We start from the raw sequence: 13,551 nt of genomic DNA, 5'->3' as shown, positions 1-13,551 counted from the left end.
TTTGCGTTGCGTAACAGAAAGCCATATGCTCTCAGAGACCTCACCTGCACTTGAGGACTTGAAAAACTGCAGCAGCAAGTTCGTTTTCTAAGCAATCGTAAAAGGCTTCTCACGCTGACTGAAGGAATATTTATCCATCCATCCATCTATCTATCTATCCCTATCTATCTGTATTTCTGTCTTTCAACATTTGTGAATGTCAATGTAGCCTGCAAACTCGTGCCTTTGCGAAAGGCTAGGACGAGGCAAATCACAGCTCTGGGTGAAGCTAGCATTGACAGTCGTTGGTCTCAACTGACAACAAGTGCACACATCAGCCTGCTTCCTGAACCAGCAGGCTTTTACCGTCCCCTTCGCCACTCTACACTTCCTTACCATAAAGAAAGGCAACAAGCAACCCATAACCCAGAGGTCGATGGATCGAAACCATTCTCTGCTATGACTTTTAGATTCCTTTGCGTTGCGTAACAGAAAGCCATATGCTCTCAGAGACCTCACCTGCACTTGAGGACTTGAAAAACTGCAGCAGCAAGTTCGTTTTCTAAGCAATCGTAAAAGGCTTCTCACGCTGACTGAAGGAATATTTATCCATCCATCCATCTATCTATCTATCCCTATCTATCTGTATTTCTGTCTTTCAACATTTGTGAATGTCAATGTAGCCTGCAAACTCGTGCCTTTGCGAAAGGCTAGGACGAGGCAAATCACAGCTCTGGGTGAAGCTAGCATTGACAGTCGTTGGTCTCAACTGACAACAAGTGCACACATCAGCCTGCTTCCTGAACCAGCAGGCTTTTACCGTCCCCTTCACCACTCTACACTTCCTTACCATAAAGAAAGGCAACAAGCAACCCATAACCCAGAGGTCGATGGATCGAAACCATTCTCTGCTATGACTTTTAGATTCCTTTGCGTTGCGTAACAGAAAGCCATATGCTCTCAGAGACCTCACCTGCACTTGAGGACTTGAAAAACTGCAGCAGCAAGTTCGTTTTCTAAGCAATCGTAAAAGGCTTCTCACGCTGACTGAAGGAATATTTATTCATCCATCCATCTATCTATCTATCCCTATCTATCTGTATTTCTGTCTTTCAACATTTGTGAATGTCAATGTAGCCTGCAAACTCGTGCCTTTGCGAAAGGCTAGGACGAGGCAAATCACAGCTCTGGGTGAAGCTAGCATTGACAGTCGTTGGTCTCAACTGACAACAAGTGCACACATCAGCCTGCTTCCTGAACCAGCAGGCTTTTACCGTCCCCTTCGCCACTCTACACTTCCTTACCATAAAGAAAGGCAACAAGCAACCCATAACCCAGAGGTCGATGGATCGAAACCATTCTCTGCTATGACTTTTAGATTCCTTTGCGTTGCGTAACAGAAAGCCATATGCTCTCAGAGACCTCACCTGCACTTGAGGACTTGAAAAACTGCAGCAGCAAGTTCGTTTTCTAAGCAATCGTAAAAGGCTTCTCACGCTGACTGAAGGAATATTTATCCATCCATCCATCTATCTATCTATCCCTATCTATCTGTATTTCTGTCTTTCAACATTTGTGAATGTTAATGTAGCCTACAAACTCGTGCCTTTGCGAAAGGCTAGGACGAGGCAAATCACAGCTCTGGGTGAAGCTAGCATTGACAGTCGTTGGTCTCAACTGACAACAAGTGCACACATCAGCCTGCTTCCTGAACCAGCAGGCTTTTATCGTCCCCTTCGCCACTCTACACTTCCTTACCATAAAGAAAGGCAACAAGCAACCCATAACCCAGAGGTCGATGGATCGAAACCATTCTCTGCTATGACTTTTAGATTCCTTTGCGTTGCGTAACAGAAAGCCATATGCTCTCAGAGACCTCACCTGCACTTGAGGACTTGAAAAACTGCAGCAGCAAGTTCGTTTTCTAAGCAATCGTAAAAGGTTTCTCACGCTGACTGAAGGAATATTTATCCATCCATCCATCTATCTATCTATCCCTATCTATCTGTATTTCTGTCTTTCAACATTTGTGAATGTCAATGTAGCCTGCAAACTCGTGCCTTTGCGAAAGGCTAGGACGAGGCAAGTCACAGCTCTGGGTGAAGCTAGCATTGACAGTCGTTGGTCTCAACTGACAACAAGTGCACACATCAGCCTGCTTCCTGAACCAGCAGGCTTTTACCGTCCCCTTCGCCACTCTACACTTCCTTACCATAAAGAAAGGCAACAAGCAACCCATAACCCAGAGGTCGATGGATCGAAACCATTCTCTGCTATGACTTTTAGATTCCTTTGCGTTGCGTAACAGAAAGCCATATGCTCTCAGAGACCTCACCTGCACTTGAGGACTTGAAAAACTGCAGCAGCAAGTTCGTTTTCTAAGCAATCGTAAAAGGCTTCTCACGCTGACTGAAGGAATATTTATCCATCCATCCATCTATCTATCTATCCCTATCTATCTGTATTTCTGTCTTTCAACATTTGTGAATGTCAATGTAGCCTGCAAACTCGTGCCTTTGCGAAAGGCTAGGACGAGGCAAATCACAGCTCTGGGTGAAGCTAGCATTGACAGTCGTTGGTCTCAACTGACAACAAGTGCACACATCAGCCTGCTTCCTGAACCAGCAGGCTTTTACCGTCCCCTTCGCCACTCTACACTTCCTTACCATAAAGAAAGGCAACAAGCAGAAGGAGGCGCCCAACGTGGGGCTCGAACCCACGACCCTGAGATTAAGAGTCTCATGCTCTACCGACTGAGCTAGCCGGGCCACTGGTGGGGCCGCAGAGCAAGACAACCCGCCGGAGTCTGCAAGGGGAAATGCGGCCACTTGACGGACGCACGGGCGTCCGATACTTTCCGACTTCCGTGCCTGCATTCACCATCCGGAGGCTTCGGCTCAAATCGTCTATTCTGGTCCAAAGAGTTCTTGGGAGGGTTACAGGCTGCAGTTCATGCCGAACTACGAGCGCCTGCTCGACGTGAGCACATCATTGGCACTTTTGCGTGAAGGCCAGCTCCCACAAGTGAGCAGAGTGGCGCAGCGGAAGCGTGCTGGGCCCATAACCCAGAGGTCGATGGATCGAAACCATTCTCTGCTATGACTTTTAGATTCCTTTGCGTTGCGTAACAGAAAGCCATATGCTCTCAGAGACCTCACCTGCACTTGAGGACTTGAAAAACTGCAGCAGCAAGTTCGTTTTCTAAGCAATCGTAAAAGGCTTCTCACGCTGACTGAAGGAATATTTATCCATCCATCCATCTATCTATCTATCCCTATCTATCTGTATTTCTGTCTTTCAACATTTGTGAATGTCAATGTAGCCTGCAAACTCGTGCCTTTGCGAAAGGCTAGGACGAGGCAAATCACAGCTCTGGGTGAAGCTAGCATTGACAGTCGTTGGTCTCAACTGACAACAAGTGCACACATCAGCCTGCTTCCTGAACCAGCAGGCTTTTACCGTCCCCTTCGCCACTCTACACTTCCTTACCATAAAGAAAGGCAACAAGCAACCCATAACCCAGAGGTCGATGGATCGAAACCATTCTCTGCTATGACTTTTAGATTCCTTTGCGTTGCGTAACAGAAAGCCATATGCTCTCAGAGACCTCACATGCACTTGAGGACTTGAAAAACTGCAGCAGCAAGTTCGTTTTCTAAGCAATCGTAAAAGGCTTCTCACGCTGACTGAAGGAATATTTATCCATCCATCCATCTATCTATCTATCCCTATCTATCTGTATTTCTGTCTTTCAACATTTGTGAATGTCAATGTAGCCTGCAAACTCGTGCCTTTGCGAAAGGCTAGGACGAGGCAAATCACAGCTCTGGGTGAAGCTAGCATTGACAGTCGTTGGTCTCAACTGACAACAAGTGCACACATCAGCCTGCTTCCTGAACCAGCAGGCTTTTACCGTCCCCTTCGCCACTCTACACTTCCTTACCATAAAGAAAGGCAACAAGCAGAAGGAGGCGCCCAACGTGGGGCTCGAACCCACGACCCTGAGATTAAGAGTCTCATGCTCTACCGACTGAGCTAGCCGGGCCACTGGGGGGGCCGCAGAGCAAGACAACCCGCCGGAGTCTGCAAGGGGAAATGCGGCCACTTGACGGACGCACGGGCGTCCGATACTTTCCGACTTCCGTGCCTGCATTCACCATCCGGAGGCTTCGGCTCAAATCGTCTATTCTGGTCCAAAGAGTTCTTGGGAGGGTTACAGGCTGCAGTTCATGCCGAACTACGAGCGCCTGCTCGACGTGAGCACATCATTGGCACTTTTGCGTGAAGGCCAGCTCCCACAAGTGAGCAGAGTGGCGCAGCGGAAGCGTGCTGGGCCCATAACCCAGAGGTCGATGGATCGAAACCATTCTCTGCTATGACTTTTAGATTCCTTTGCGTTGCGTAACAGAAAGCCATATGCTCTCAGAGACCTCACCTGCACTTGAGGACTTGAAAAACTGCAGCAGCAAGTTCGTTTTCTAAGCAATCGTAAAAGGCTTCTCACGCTGACTGAAGGAATATTTATCCATCCATCCATCTATCTATCTATCCCTATCTATCTGTATTTCTGTCTTTCAACATTTGTGAATGTCAATGTAGCCTGCAAACTCGTGCCTTTGCGAAAGGCTAGGACGAGGCAAATCACAGCTCTGGGTGAAGCTAGCATTGACAGTCGTTGGTCTCAACTGACAACAAGTGCACACATCAGCCTGCTTCCTGAACCAGCAGGCTTTTACCGTCCCCTTCACCACTCTACACTTCCTTACCATAAAGAAAGGCAACAAGCAACCCATAACCCAGAGGTCGATGGATCGAAACCATTCTCTGCTATGACTTTTAGATTCCTTTGCGTTGCGTAACAGAAAGCCATATGCTCTCAGAGACCTCACCTGCACTTGAGGACTTGAAAAACTGCAGCAGCAAGTTCGTTTTCTAAGCAATCGTAAAAGGCTTCTCACGCTGACTGAAGGAATATTTATCCATCCATCCATCTATCTATCTATCCCTATCTATCTGTATTTCTGTCTTTCAACATTTGTGAATGTCAATGTAGCCTGCAAACTCGTGCCTTTGCGAAAGGCTAGGACGAGGCAAATCACAGCTCTGGGTGAAGCTAGCATTGACAGTCGTTGGTCTCAACTGACAACAAGTGCACACATCAGCCTGCTTCCTGAACCAGCAGGCTTTTACCGTCCCCTTCGCCACTCTACACTTCCTTACCATAAAGAAAGGCAACAAGCAACCCATAACCCAGAGGTCGATGGATCGAAACCATTCTCTGCTATGACTTTTAGATTCCTTTGCGTTGCGTAACAGAAAGCCATATGCTCTCAGAGACCTCACCTGCACTTGAGGACTTGAAAAACTGCAGCAGCAAGTTCGTTTTCTAAGCAATCGTAAAAGGCTTCTCACGCTGACTGAAGGAATATTTATCCATCCATCCATCTATCTATCTATCCCTATCTATCTGTATTTCTGTCTTTCAACATTTGTGAATGTCAATGTAGCCTGCAAACTCGTGCCTTTGCGAAAGGCTAGGACGAGGCAAATCACAGCTCTGGGTGAAGCTAGCATTGACAGTCGTTGGTCTCAACTGACAACAAGTGCACACATCAGCCTGCTTCCTGAACCAGCAGGCTTTTACCGTCCCCTTCGCCACTCTACACTTCCTTACCATAAAGAAAGGCAACAAGCAGAAGGAGGCGCCCAACGTGGGGCTCGAACCCACGACCCTGAGATTAAGAGTCTCATGCTCTACCGACTGAGCTAGCCGGGCCACTGGGGGGGCCGCAGAGCAAGACAACCCGCCGGAGTCTGCAAGGGGAAATGCGGCCACTTGACGGACGCACGGGCGTCCGATACTTTCCGACTTCCGTGCCTGCATTCACCATCCGGAGGCTTCGGCTCAAATCGTCTATTCTGGTCCAAAGAGTTCTTGGGAGGGTTACAGGCTGCAGTTCATGCCGAACTACGAGCGCCTGCTCGACGTGAGCACATCATTGGCACTTTTGCGTGAAGGCCAGCTCCCACAAGTGAGCAGTGTGGCGCAGCGGAAGCGTGCTGGGCCCATAACCCAGAGGTCGATGGATCGAAACCATTCTCTGCTATGACTTTTAGATTCCTTTGCGTTGCGTAACAGAAAGCCATATGCTCTCAGAGACCTCACCTGCACTTGAGGACTTGAAAAACTGCAGCAGCAAGTTCGTTTTCTAAGCAATCGTAAAAGGCTTCTCACGCTGACTGAAGGAATATTTATCCATCCATCCATCTATCTATCTATCCCTATCTATCTGTATTTCTGTCTTTCAACATTTGTGAATGTCAATGTAGCCTGCAAACTCGTGCCTTTGCGAAAGGCTAGGACGAGGCAAATCACAGCTCTGGGTGAAGCTAGCATTGACAGTCGTTGGTCTCAACTGACAACAAGTGCACACATCAGCCTGCTTCCTGAACCAGCAGGCTTTTACCGTCCCCTTCACCACTCTACACTTCCTTACCATAAAGAAAGGCAACAAGCAACCAATAACCCAGAGGTCGATGGATCGAAACCATTCTCTGCTATGACTTTTAGATTCCTTTGCGTTGCGTAACAGAAAGCCATATGCTCTCAGAGACCTCACCTGCACTTGAGGACTTGAAAAACTGCAGCAGCAAGTTCGTTTTCTAAGCAATCGTAAAAGGCTTCTCACGCTGACTGAAGGAATATTTATCCATCCATCCATCTATCTATCTATCCCTATCTATCTGTATTTCTGTCTTTCAACATTTGTGAATGTCAATGTAGCCTGCAAACTCGTGCCTTTGCGAAAGGCTAGGACGAGGCAAATCACAGCTCTGGGTGAAGCTAGCATTGACAGTCGTTGGTCTCAACTGACAACAAGTGCACACATCAGCCTGCTTCCTGAACCAGCAGGCTTTTACCGTCCCCTTCGCCACTCTACACTTCCTTACCATAAAGAAAGGCAACAAGCAACCCATAACCCAGAGGTCGATGGATCGAAACCATTCTCTGCTATGACTTTTAGATTCCTTTGCGTTGCGTAACAGAAAGCCATATGCTCTCAGAGACCTCACCTGCACTTGAGGACTTGAAAAACTGCAGCAGCAAGTTCGTTTTCTAAGCAATCGTAAAAGGCTTCTCACGCTGACTGAAGGAATATTTATCCATCCATCCATCTATCTATCTATCCCTATCTATCTGTATTTCTGTCTTTCAACATTTGTGAATGTCAATGTAGCCTGCAAACTCGTGCCTTTGCGAAAGGCTAGGACGAGGCAAATCACAGCTCTGGGTGAAGCTAGCATTGACAGTCGTTGGTCTCAACTGACAACAAGTGCACACATCAGCCTGCTTCCTGAACCAGCAGGCTTTTACCGTCCCCTTCGCCACTCTACACTTCCTTACCATAAAGAAAGGCAACAAGCAGAAGGAGGCGCCCAACGTGGGGCTCGAACCCACGACCCTGAGATTAAGAGTCTCATGCTCTACCGACTGAGCTAGCCGGGCCACTGGGGGGGCCGCAGAGCAAGACAACCCGCCAGAGTCTGCAAGGGGAAATGCGGCCACTTGACGGACGCACGGGCGTCCGATACTTTCCGACTTCCGTGCCTGCATTCACCATCCGGAGGCTTCGGCTCAAATCGTCTATTCTGGTCCAAAGAGTTCTTGGGAGGGTTACAGGCTGCAGTTCATGCCGAACTACGAGCGCCTGCTCGACGTGAGCACATCATTGGCACTTTTGCGTGAAGGCCAGCTCCCACAAGTGAGCAGAGTGGCGCAGCGGAAGCGTGCTGGGCCCATAACCCAGAGGTCGATGGATCGAAACCATTCTCTGCTATGACTTTTAGATTCCTTTGCGTTGCGTAACAGAAAGCCATATGCTCTCAGAGACCTCACCTGCACTTGAGGACTTGAAAAACTGCAGCAGCAAGTTCGTTTTCTAAGCAATCGTAAAAGGCTTCTCACGCTGACTGAAGGAATATTTATCCATCCATCCATCTATCTATCTATCCCTATCTATCTGTATTTCTGTCTTTCAACATTTGTGAATGTCAATGTAGCCTGCAAACTCGTGCCTTTGCGAAAGGCTAGGACGAGGCAAATCACAGCTCTGGGTGAAGCTAGCATTGACAGTCGTTGGTCTCAACTGACAACAAGTGCACACATCAGCCTGCTTCCTGAACCAGCAGGCTTTTACCGTCCCCTTCACCACTCTACACTTCCTTACCATAAAGAAAGGCAACAAGCAACCCATAACCCAGAGGTCGATGGATCGAAACCATTCTCTGCTATGACTTTTAGATTCCTTTGCGTTGCGTAACAGAAAGCCATATGCTCTCAGAGACCTCACCTGCACTTGAGGACTTGAAAAACTGCAGCAGCAAGTTCGTTTTCTAAGCAATCGTAAAAGGCTTCTCACGCTGACTGAAGGAATATTTATCCATCCATCCATCTATCTATCTATCCCTATCTATCTGTATATCTGTCTTTCAACATTTGTGAATGTCAATGTAGCCTGCAAACTCGTGCCTTTGCGAAAGGCTAGGACGAGGCAAATCACAGCTCTGGGTGAAGCTAGCATTGACAGTCGTTGGTCTCAACTGACAACAAGTGCACACATCAGCCTGCTTCCTGAACCAGCAGGCTTTTACCGTCCCCTTCGCCACTCTACACTTCCTTACCATAAAGAAAGGCAACAAGCAGAAGGAGGCGCCCAACGTGGGGCTCGAACCAACGACCCTGAGATTAAGAGTCTCATGCTCTACCGACTGAGCTAGCCGGGCCACTGGGGGGGCCGCAGAGCAAGACAACCCGCCGGAGTCTGCAAGGGGAAATGCGGCCACTTGACGGACGCACGGGCGTCCGATACTTTCCGACTTCCGTGCCTGCATTCACCATCCGGAGGCTTCGGCTCAAATCGTCTATTCTGGTCCAAAGAGTTCTTGGGAGGGTTACAGGCTGCAGTTCATGCCGAACTACGAGCGCCTGCTCGACGTGAGCACATCATTGGCACTTTTGCGTGAAGGCCAGCTCCCACAAGTGAGCAGAGTGGCGCAGCGGAAGCGTGCTGGGCCCATAACCCAGAGGTCGATGGATCGAAACCATTCTCTGCTATGACTTTTAGATTCCTTTGCGTTGCGTAACAGAAAGCCATATGCTCTCAGAGACCTGACCTGCACTTGAGGACTTGAAAAACTGCAGCAGCAAGTTCGTTTTCTAAGCAATCGTGAAAGGCTTCTCACGCTGACTGAAGGAATATTTATCCATCCATCCATCTATCTATCTATCCCTATCTATCTGTATTTCTGTCTTTCAACATTTGTGAATGTCAATGTAGCCTGCAAACTCGTGCCTTTGCGAAAGGCTAGGACGAGGCAAATCACAGCTCTGGGTGACGCTAGCATTGACAGTCGTTGGTCTCAACTGACAACAAGTGCACACATCAGCCTGCTTCCTGAACCAGCAGGCTTTTACCGTCCCCTTCGCCACTCTACACTTCCTTAACATAAAGAAAGGCAACAAGCAGAAGGAGGTGCCCAACGTGGGGCTCGAACCCACGACCCTGAGATTAAGAGTCTCATGCTCTACCGACTGAGCTAGCCGGGCCACTGGGGGGGCCGCAGGGCAAGACAACCCGCCGGAGTCTGCAAGGGGAAATGCGGCCACTTGACGGACGCACGGGCGTCCGATACTTTCCGACTTCCGTGCCTGCATTCACCATCCGGAGGCTTCGGCTCAAATCGTCTATTCTGGTCCAAAGAGTTCTTGGGAGGGTTACAGGCTGCAGTTCATGCCGAACTACGAGCGCCTGCTCGACGTGAGCACATCATTGGCACTTTTGCGTGAAGGCCAGCTCCCACAAGTGAGCAGAGTGGCGCAGCGGAAGCGTGCTGGGCCCATAACCCAGAGGTCGATGGATTGAAACCATTCTCTGCTATGACTTTTAGACTCCTTTGCGTTGCGTAACAGAAAGCCATATGCTCTCAGAGACCTCACCTGCACTTGAGGACTTGAAAAACTGCAGCAGCAAGTTCGTTTTCTAAGCAATCGTAAAAGGCTTCTCACGCTGACTGAAGGAATATTTATCCATCCATCCATCTATCTATCTATCCCTATCTATCTGTATTTCTGTCTTTCAACATTTGTGAATGTCAATGTAGCCTGCAAACTCGTGCCTTTGCGAAAGGCTAGGACGAGGCAAATCACAGCTCTGGGTGAAGCTAGCATTGACAGTCGTTGGTCTCAACTGACAACAAGTGCACACATCAGCCTGCTTCCTGAACCAGCAGGCTTTTACCGTCCCCTTCACCACTCTACACTTCCTTACCATAAAGAAAGGCAACAAGCAACCCATAACCCAGAGGTCGATGGATCGAAACCATTCTCTGCTATGACTTTTAGATTCCTTTGCATTGCGTAACAGAAAGCCATATGCTCTCAGAGACCTCACCTGCACTTGAGGACTTGAAAAACTGCAGCAGCAAGTTCGTTTTCTAAGCAATCGTAAAAGGCTTCTCACGCTGACTGAAGGAATATTTATCCATCCATCCATCTATCTATCTATCCCTATCTATCTGTATTTCTGTCTTTCAACATTTGTGAATGTCAATGTAGCCTGCAAACTCGTGCCTTTGCGAAAGGCTAGGACGAGGCAAATCACAGCTCTGGGTGAAGCTAGCATTGACAGTCGTTGGTCTCAACTGACAACAAGTGCACACATCAGCCTGCTTCCTGAACCAGCAGGCTTTTACCGTCCCCTTCACCACTCTACACTTCCTTACCATAAAGAAAGGCAACAAGCAACCCATAACCCAGAGGTCGATGGATCGAAACCATTCTCTGCTATGACTTTTAGATTCCTTTGCGTTGCGTAACAGAAAGCCATATGCTCTCAGAGACCTCACCTGCACTTGAGGACTTGAAAAACTGCAGCAGCAAGTTCGTTTTCTAAGCAATCGTAAACGGCTTCTCACGCTGACTGAAGGAATATTTATCCATCCATCCATCTATCTATCTATCCCTATCTATCTGTATTTCTGTCTTTCAACATTTGTGAATGTCAATGTAGCCTGCAAACTCGTGCCTTTGCGAAAGGCTAGGACGAGGCAAATCACAGCTCTGGGTGAAGCTAGCATTGACAGTCGTTGGTCTCAACTGACAACAAGTGCACACATCAGCCTGCTTCCTGAACCAGCAGGCTTTTACCGTCCCCTTCACCACTCTACACTTCCTTACCATAAAGAAAGGCAACAAGCAACCCATAACCCAGAGGTCGATGGATCGAAACCATTCTCTGCTATGACTTTTAGATTCCTTTGCGTTGCGTAACAGAAAGCCATATGCTCTCAGAGACCTCACCTGCACTTGAGGACTTGAAAAACTGCAGCAGCAAGTTCGTTTTCTAAGCAATCGTAAAAGGCTTCTCACGCTGACTGAAGGAATATTTATCCATCCATCCATCTATCTATCTATCCCTATCTATCTGTATTTCTGTCTTTCAACATTTGTGAATGTCAATGTAGCCTGCAAACTCGTGCCTTTGCGAAAGGCTAGGACGAGGCAAATCACAGCTCTGGGTGAAGCTAGCATTGACAGTCGTTGGTCTCAACTGACAACAAGTGCACACATCAGCCTGCTTCCTGAACCAGCAGGCTTTTACCGTCCCCTTCGCCACTCTACACTTCCTTACCATAAAGAAAGGCAACAAGCAGAAGGAGGTGCCCAACGTGGGGCTCGAACCCACGACCCTGAGATTAAGAGTCTCATGCTCTACCGACTGAGCTAGCCGGGCCACTGGGGGGGCCGCAGGGCAAGACAACCCGCCGGAGTCTGCAAGGGGAAATGCGGCCACTTGACGGACGCACGGGCGTCCGATACTTTCCGACTTCCGTGCCTGCATTCACCATCCGGAGGCTTCGGCTCAAATCGTCTATTCTGGTCCAAAGAGTTCTTGGGAGGGTTACAGGCTGCAGTTCATGCCGAACTACGAGCGCCTGCTCGACGTGAGCACATCATTGGCACTTTTGCGTGAAGGCCAGCTCCCACAAGTGAGCAGAGTGGCGCAGCGGAAGCGTGCTGGGCCCATAACCCAGAGGTCGATGGATCGAAACCATTCTCTGCTATGACTTTTAGATTCCTTTGCGTTGCGTAACAGAAAGCCATATGCTCTCAGAGACCTCACCTGCACTTGAGGACTTGAAAAACTGCAGCAGCAAGTTCGTTTTCTAAGCAATCGTAAAAGGCTTCTCACGCTGACTGAAGGAATATTTATCCATCCATCCATCTATCTATCTATCCCTATCTATCTGTATTTCTGTCTTTCAACATTTGTGAATGTCAATGTAGCCTGCAAACTCGTGCCTTTGCGAAAGGCTAGGACGAGGCAAATCACAGCTCTGGGTGAAGCTAGCATTGACAGTCGTTGGTCTCAACTGACAACAAGTGCACACATCAGCCTGCTTCCTGAACCAGCAGGCTTTTACCGTCCCCTTCGCCACTCTACACTTCCTTACCATAAAGAAAGGCAACAAGCAACCCATAACCCAGAGGTCGATGGATCGAAACCATTCTCTGCTATGACTTTTAGATTCCTTTGCGTTGCGTAACAGAAAGCCATATGCTCTCAGAGACCTCACCTGCACTTGAGGACTTGAAAAACTGCAGCAGCAAGTTCGTTTTCTAAGCAATCGTAAAAGGCTTCTCACGCTGACTGAAGGAATATTTATCCATCCATCCATCTATCTATCTATCCCTATCTATCTGTATTTCTGTCTTTCAACATTTGTGAATGTCAATGTAGCCTGCAAACTCGTGCCTTTGCGAAAGGCTAGGACGAGGCAAATCACAGCTCTGGGTGAAGCTAGCATTGACAGTCGTTGGTCTCAACTGACAACAAGTGCACACATCAGCCTGCTTCCTGAACCAGCAGGCTTTTACCGTCCCCTTCACCACTCTACACTTCCTTACCATAAAGAAAGGCAACAAGCAACCCATAACCCAGAGGTCGATGGATCGAAACCATTCTCTGCTATGACTTTTAGATTCCTTTGCGTTGCATAACAGAAAGCCATATGCTCTCAGAGACCTCACCTGCACTTGAGGACTTGAAAAACTGCAGCAGCAAGTTCGTTTTCTAAGCAATCGTAAAAGGCTTCTCACGCTGACTGAAGGAATATTTATCCATCCATCCATCTATCTATCTATCCCTATCTATCTGTATTTCTGTCTTTCAACATTTGTGAATGTCAATGTAGCCTGCAAACTCGTGCCTTTGCGAAAGGCTAGGACGAGGCAAATCACAGCTCTGGGTGAAGCTAGCATTGACAGTCGTTGGTCTCAACTGACAACAAGTGCACACATCAGCCTGCTTCCTGAACCAGCAGGCTTTTACCGTCCCCTTCGCCACTCTACACTTCCTTACCATAAAGAAAGGCAACAAGCAGAAGGAGATGCCCAACGTGGGGCTCGAACCCACGACCCTGAGATTAAGAGTCTCATGCTCTACCGACTGAGCTAGCCGGGCCACTGGGGGGGCCGCAGGGCAAGACAACCCGCCGAAGTCTGCAAGGGGA

The 13,551-nt window shown here is 48.3% G+C and overlaps 13 non-coding genes across 13 annotated transcripts; 5 read left to right on the top strand and 8 right to left on the bottom strand.

The window, feature by feature from the left end:
• Positions 1–2,674: 2,674 nt before the first annotated feature.
• trnak-cuu (transfer RNA lysine (anticodon CUU)) lies at positions 2,675–2,747 on the bottom strand. The gene has a single exon. It is a non-coding gene; the product is annotated as a tRNA-Lys (tRNA).
• Positions 2,748–3,006: 259 nt separating this feature from the next.
• trnam-cau (transfer RNA methionine (anticodon CAU)) lies at positions 3,007–3,078 on the top strand. Its single transcript has one exon. It is a non-coding gene; the product is annotated as a tRNA-Met (tRNA).
• Positions 3,079–3,951: 873 nt separating this feature from the next.
• On the bottom strand, positions 3,952–4,024 carry trnak-cuu (transfer RNA lysine (anticodon CUU)). The gene has a single exon. It is a non-coding gene; the product is annotated as a tRNA-Lys (tRNA).
• Positions 4,025–4,283: 259 nt separating this feature from the next.
• trnam-cau (transfer RNA methionine (anticodon CAU)) lies at positions 4,284–4,355 on the top strand. Its single transcript has one exon. It is a non-coding gene; the product is annotated as a tRNA-Met (tRNA).
• Positions 4,356–5,682: 1,327 nt separating this feature from the next.
• trnak-cuu (transfer RNA lysine (anticodon CUU)) lies at positions 5,683–5,755 on the bottom strand. The gene has a single exon. It is a non-coding gene; the product is annotated as a tRNA-Lys (tRNA).
• Positions 5,756–7,413: 1,658 nt separating this feature from the next.
• On the bottom strand, positions 7,414–7,486 carry trnak-cuu (transfer RNA lysine (anticodon CUU)). Its single transcript has one exon. It is a non-coding gene; the product is annotated as a tRNA-Lys (tRNA).
• A 259-nt stretch (positions 7,487–7,745) lies between these two features.
• On the top strand, positions 7,746–7,817 carry trnam-cau (transfer RNA methionine (anticodon CAU)). Its single transcript has one exon. It is a non-coding gene; the product is annotated as a tRNA-Met (tRNA).
• Positions 7,818–8,690: 873 nt separating this feature from the next.
• On the bottom strand, positions 8,691–8,763 carry trnak-cuu (transfer RNA lysine (anticodon CUU)). Its single transcript has one exon. It is a non-coding gene; the product is annotated as a tRNA-Lys (tRNA).
• Positions 8,764–9,022: 259 nt separating this feature from the next.
• On the top strand, positions 9,023–9,094 carry trnam-cau (transfer RNA methionine (anticodon CAU)). The gene has a single exon. It is a non-coding gene; the product is annotated as a tRNA-Met (tRNA).
• Positions 9,095–9,513: 419 nt separating this feature from the next.
• trnak-cuu (transfer RNA lysine (anticodon CUU)) lies at positions 9,514–9,586 on the bottom strand. Its single transcript has one exon. It is a non-coding gene; the product is annotated as a tRNA-Lys (tRNA).
• Positions 9,587–11,698: 2,112 nt separating this feature from the next.
• trnak-cuu (transfer RNA lysine (anticodon CUU)) lies at positions 11,699–11,771 on the bottom strand. Its single transcript has one exon. It is a non-coding gene; the product is annotated as a tRNA-Lys (tRNA).
• A 259-nt stretch (positions 11,772–12,030) lies between these two features.
• trnam-cau (transfer RNA methionine (anticodon CAU)) lies at positions 12,031–12,102 on the top strand. The gene has a single exon. It is a non-coding gene; the product is annotated as a tRNA-Met (tRNA).
• Positions 12,103–13,429: 1,327 nt separating this feature from the next.
• trnak-cuu (transfer RNA lysine (anticodon CUU)) lies at positions 13,430–13,502 on the bottom strand. The gene has a single exon. It is a non-coding gene; the product is annotated as a tRNA-Lys (tRNA).
• Between the last annotated feature and the right edge of the window lie 49 nt (positions 13,503–13,551).

Source organism: Amia ocellicauda, chromosome 12, assembly GCF_036373705.1.
Source record: "Amia ocellicauda isolate fAmiCal2 chromosome 12, fAmiCal2.hap1, whole genome shotgun sequence".
Lineage (NCBI taxonomy): Eukaryota > Metazoa > Chordata > Actinopteri > Amiiformes > Amiidae > Amia > Amia ocellicauda.
This window is presented reverse-complemented; position numbering and strand designations above follow the sequence as displayed.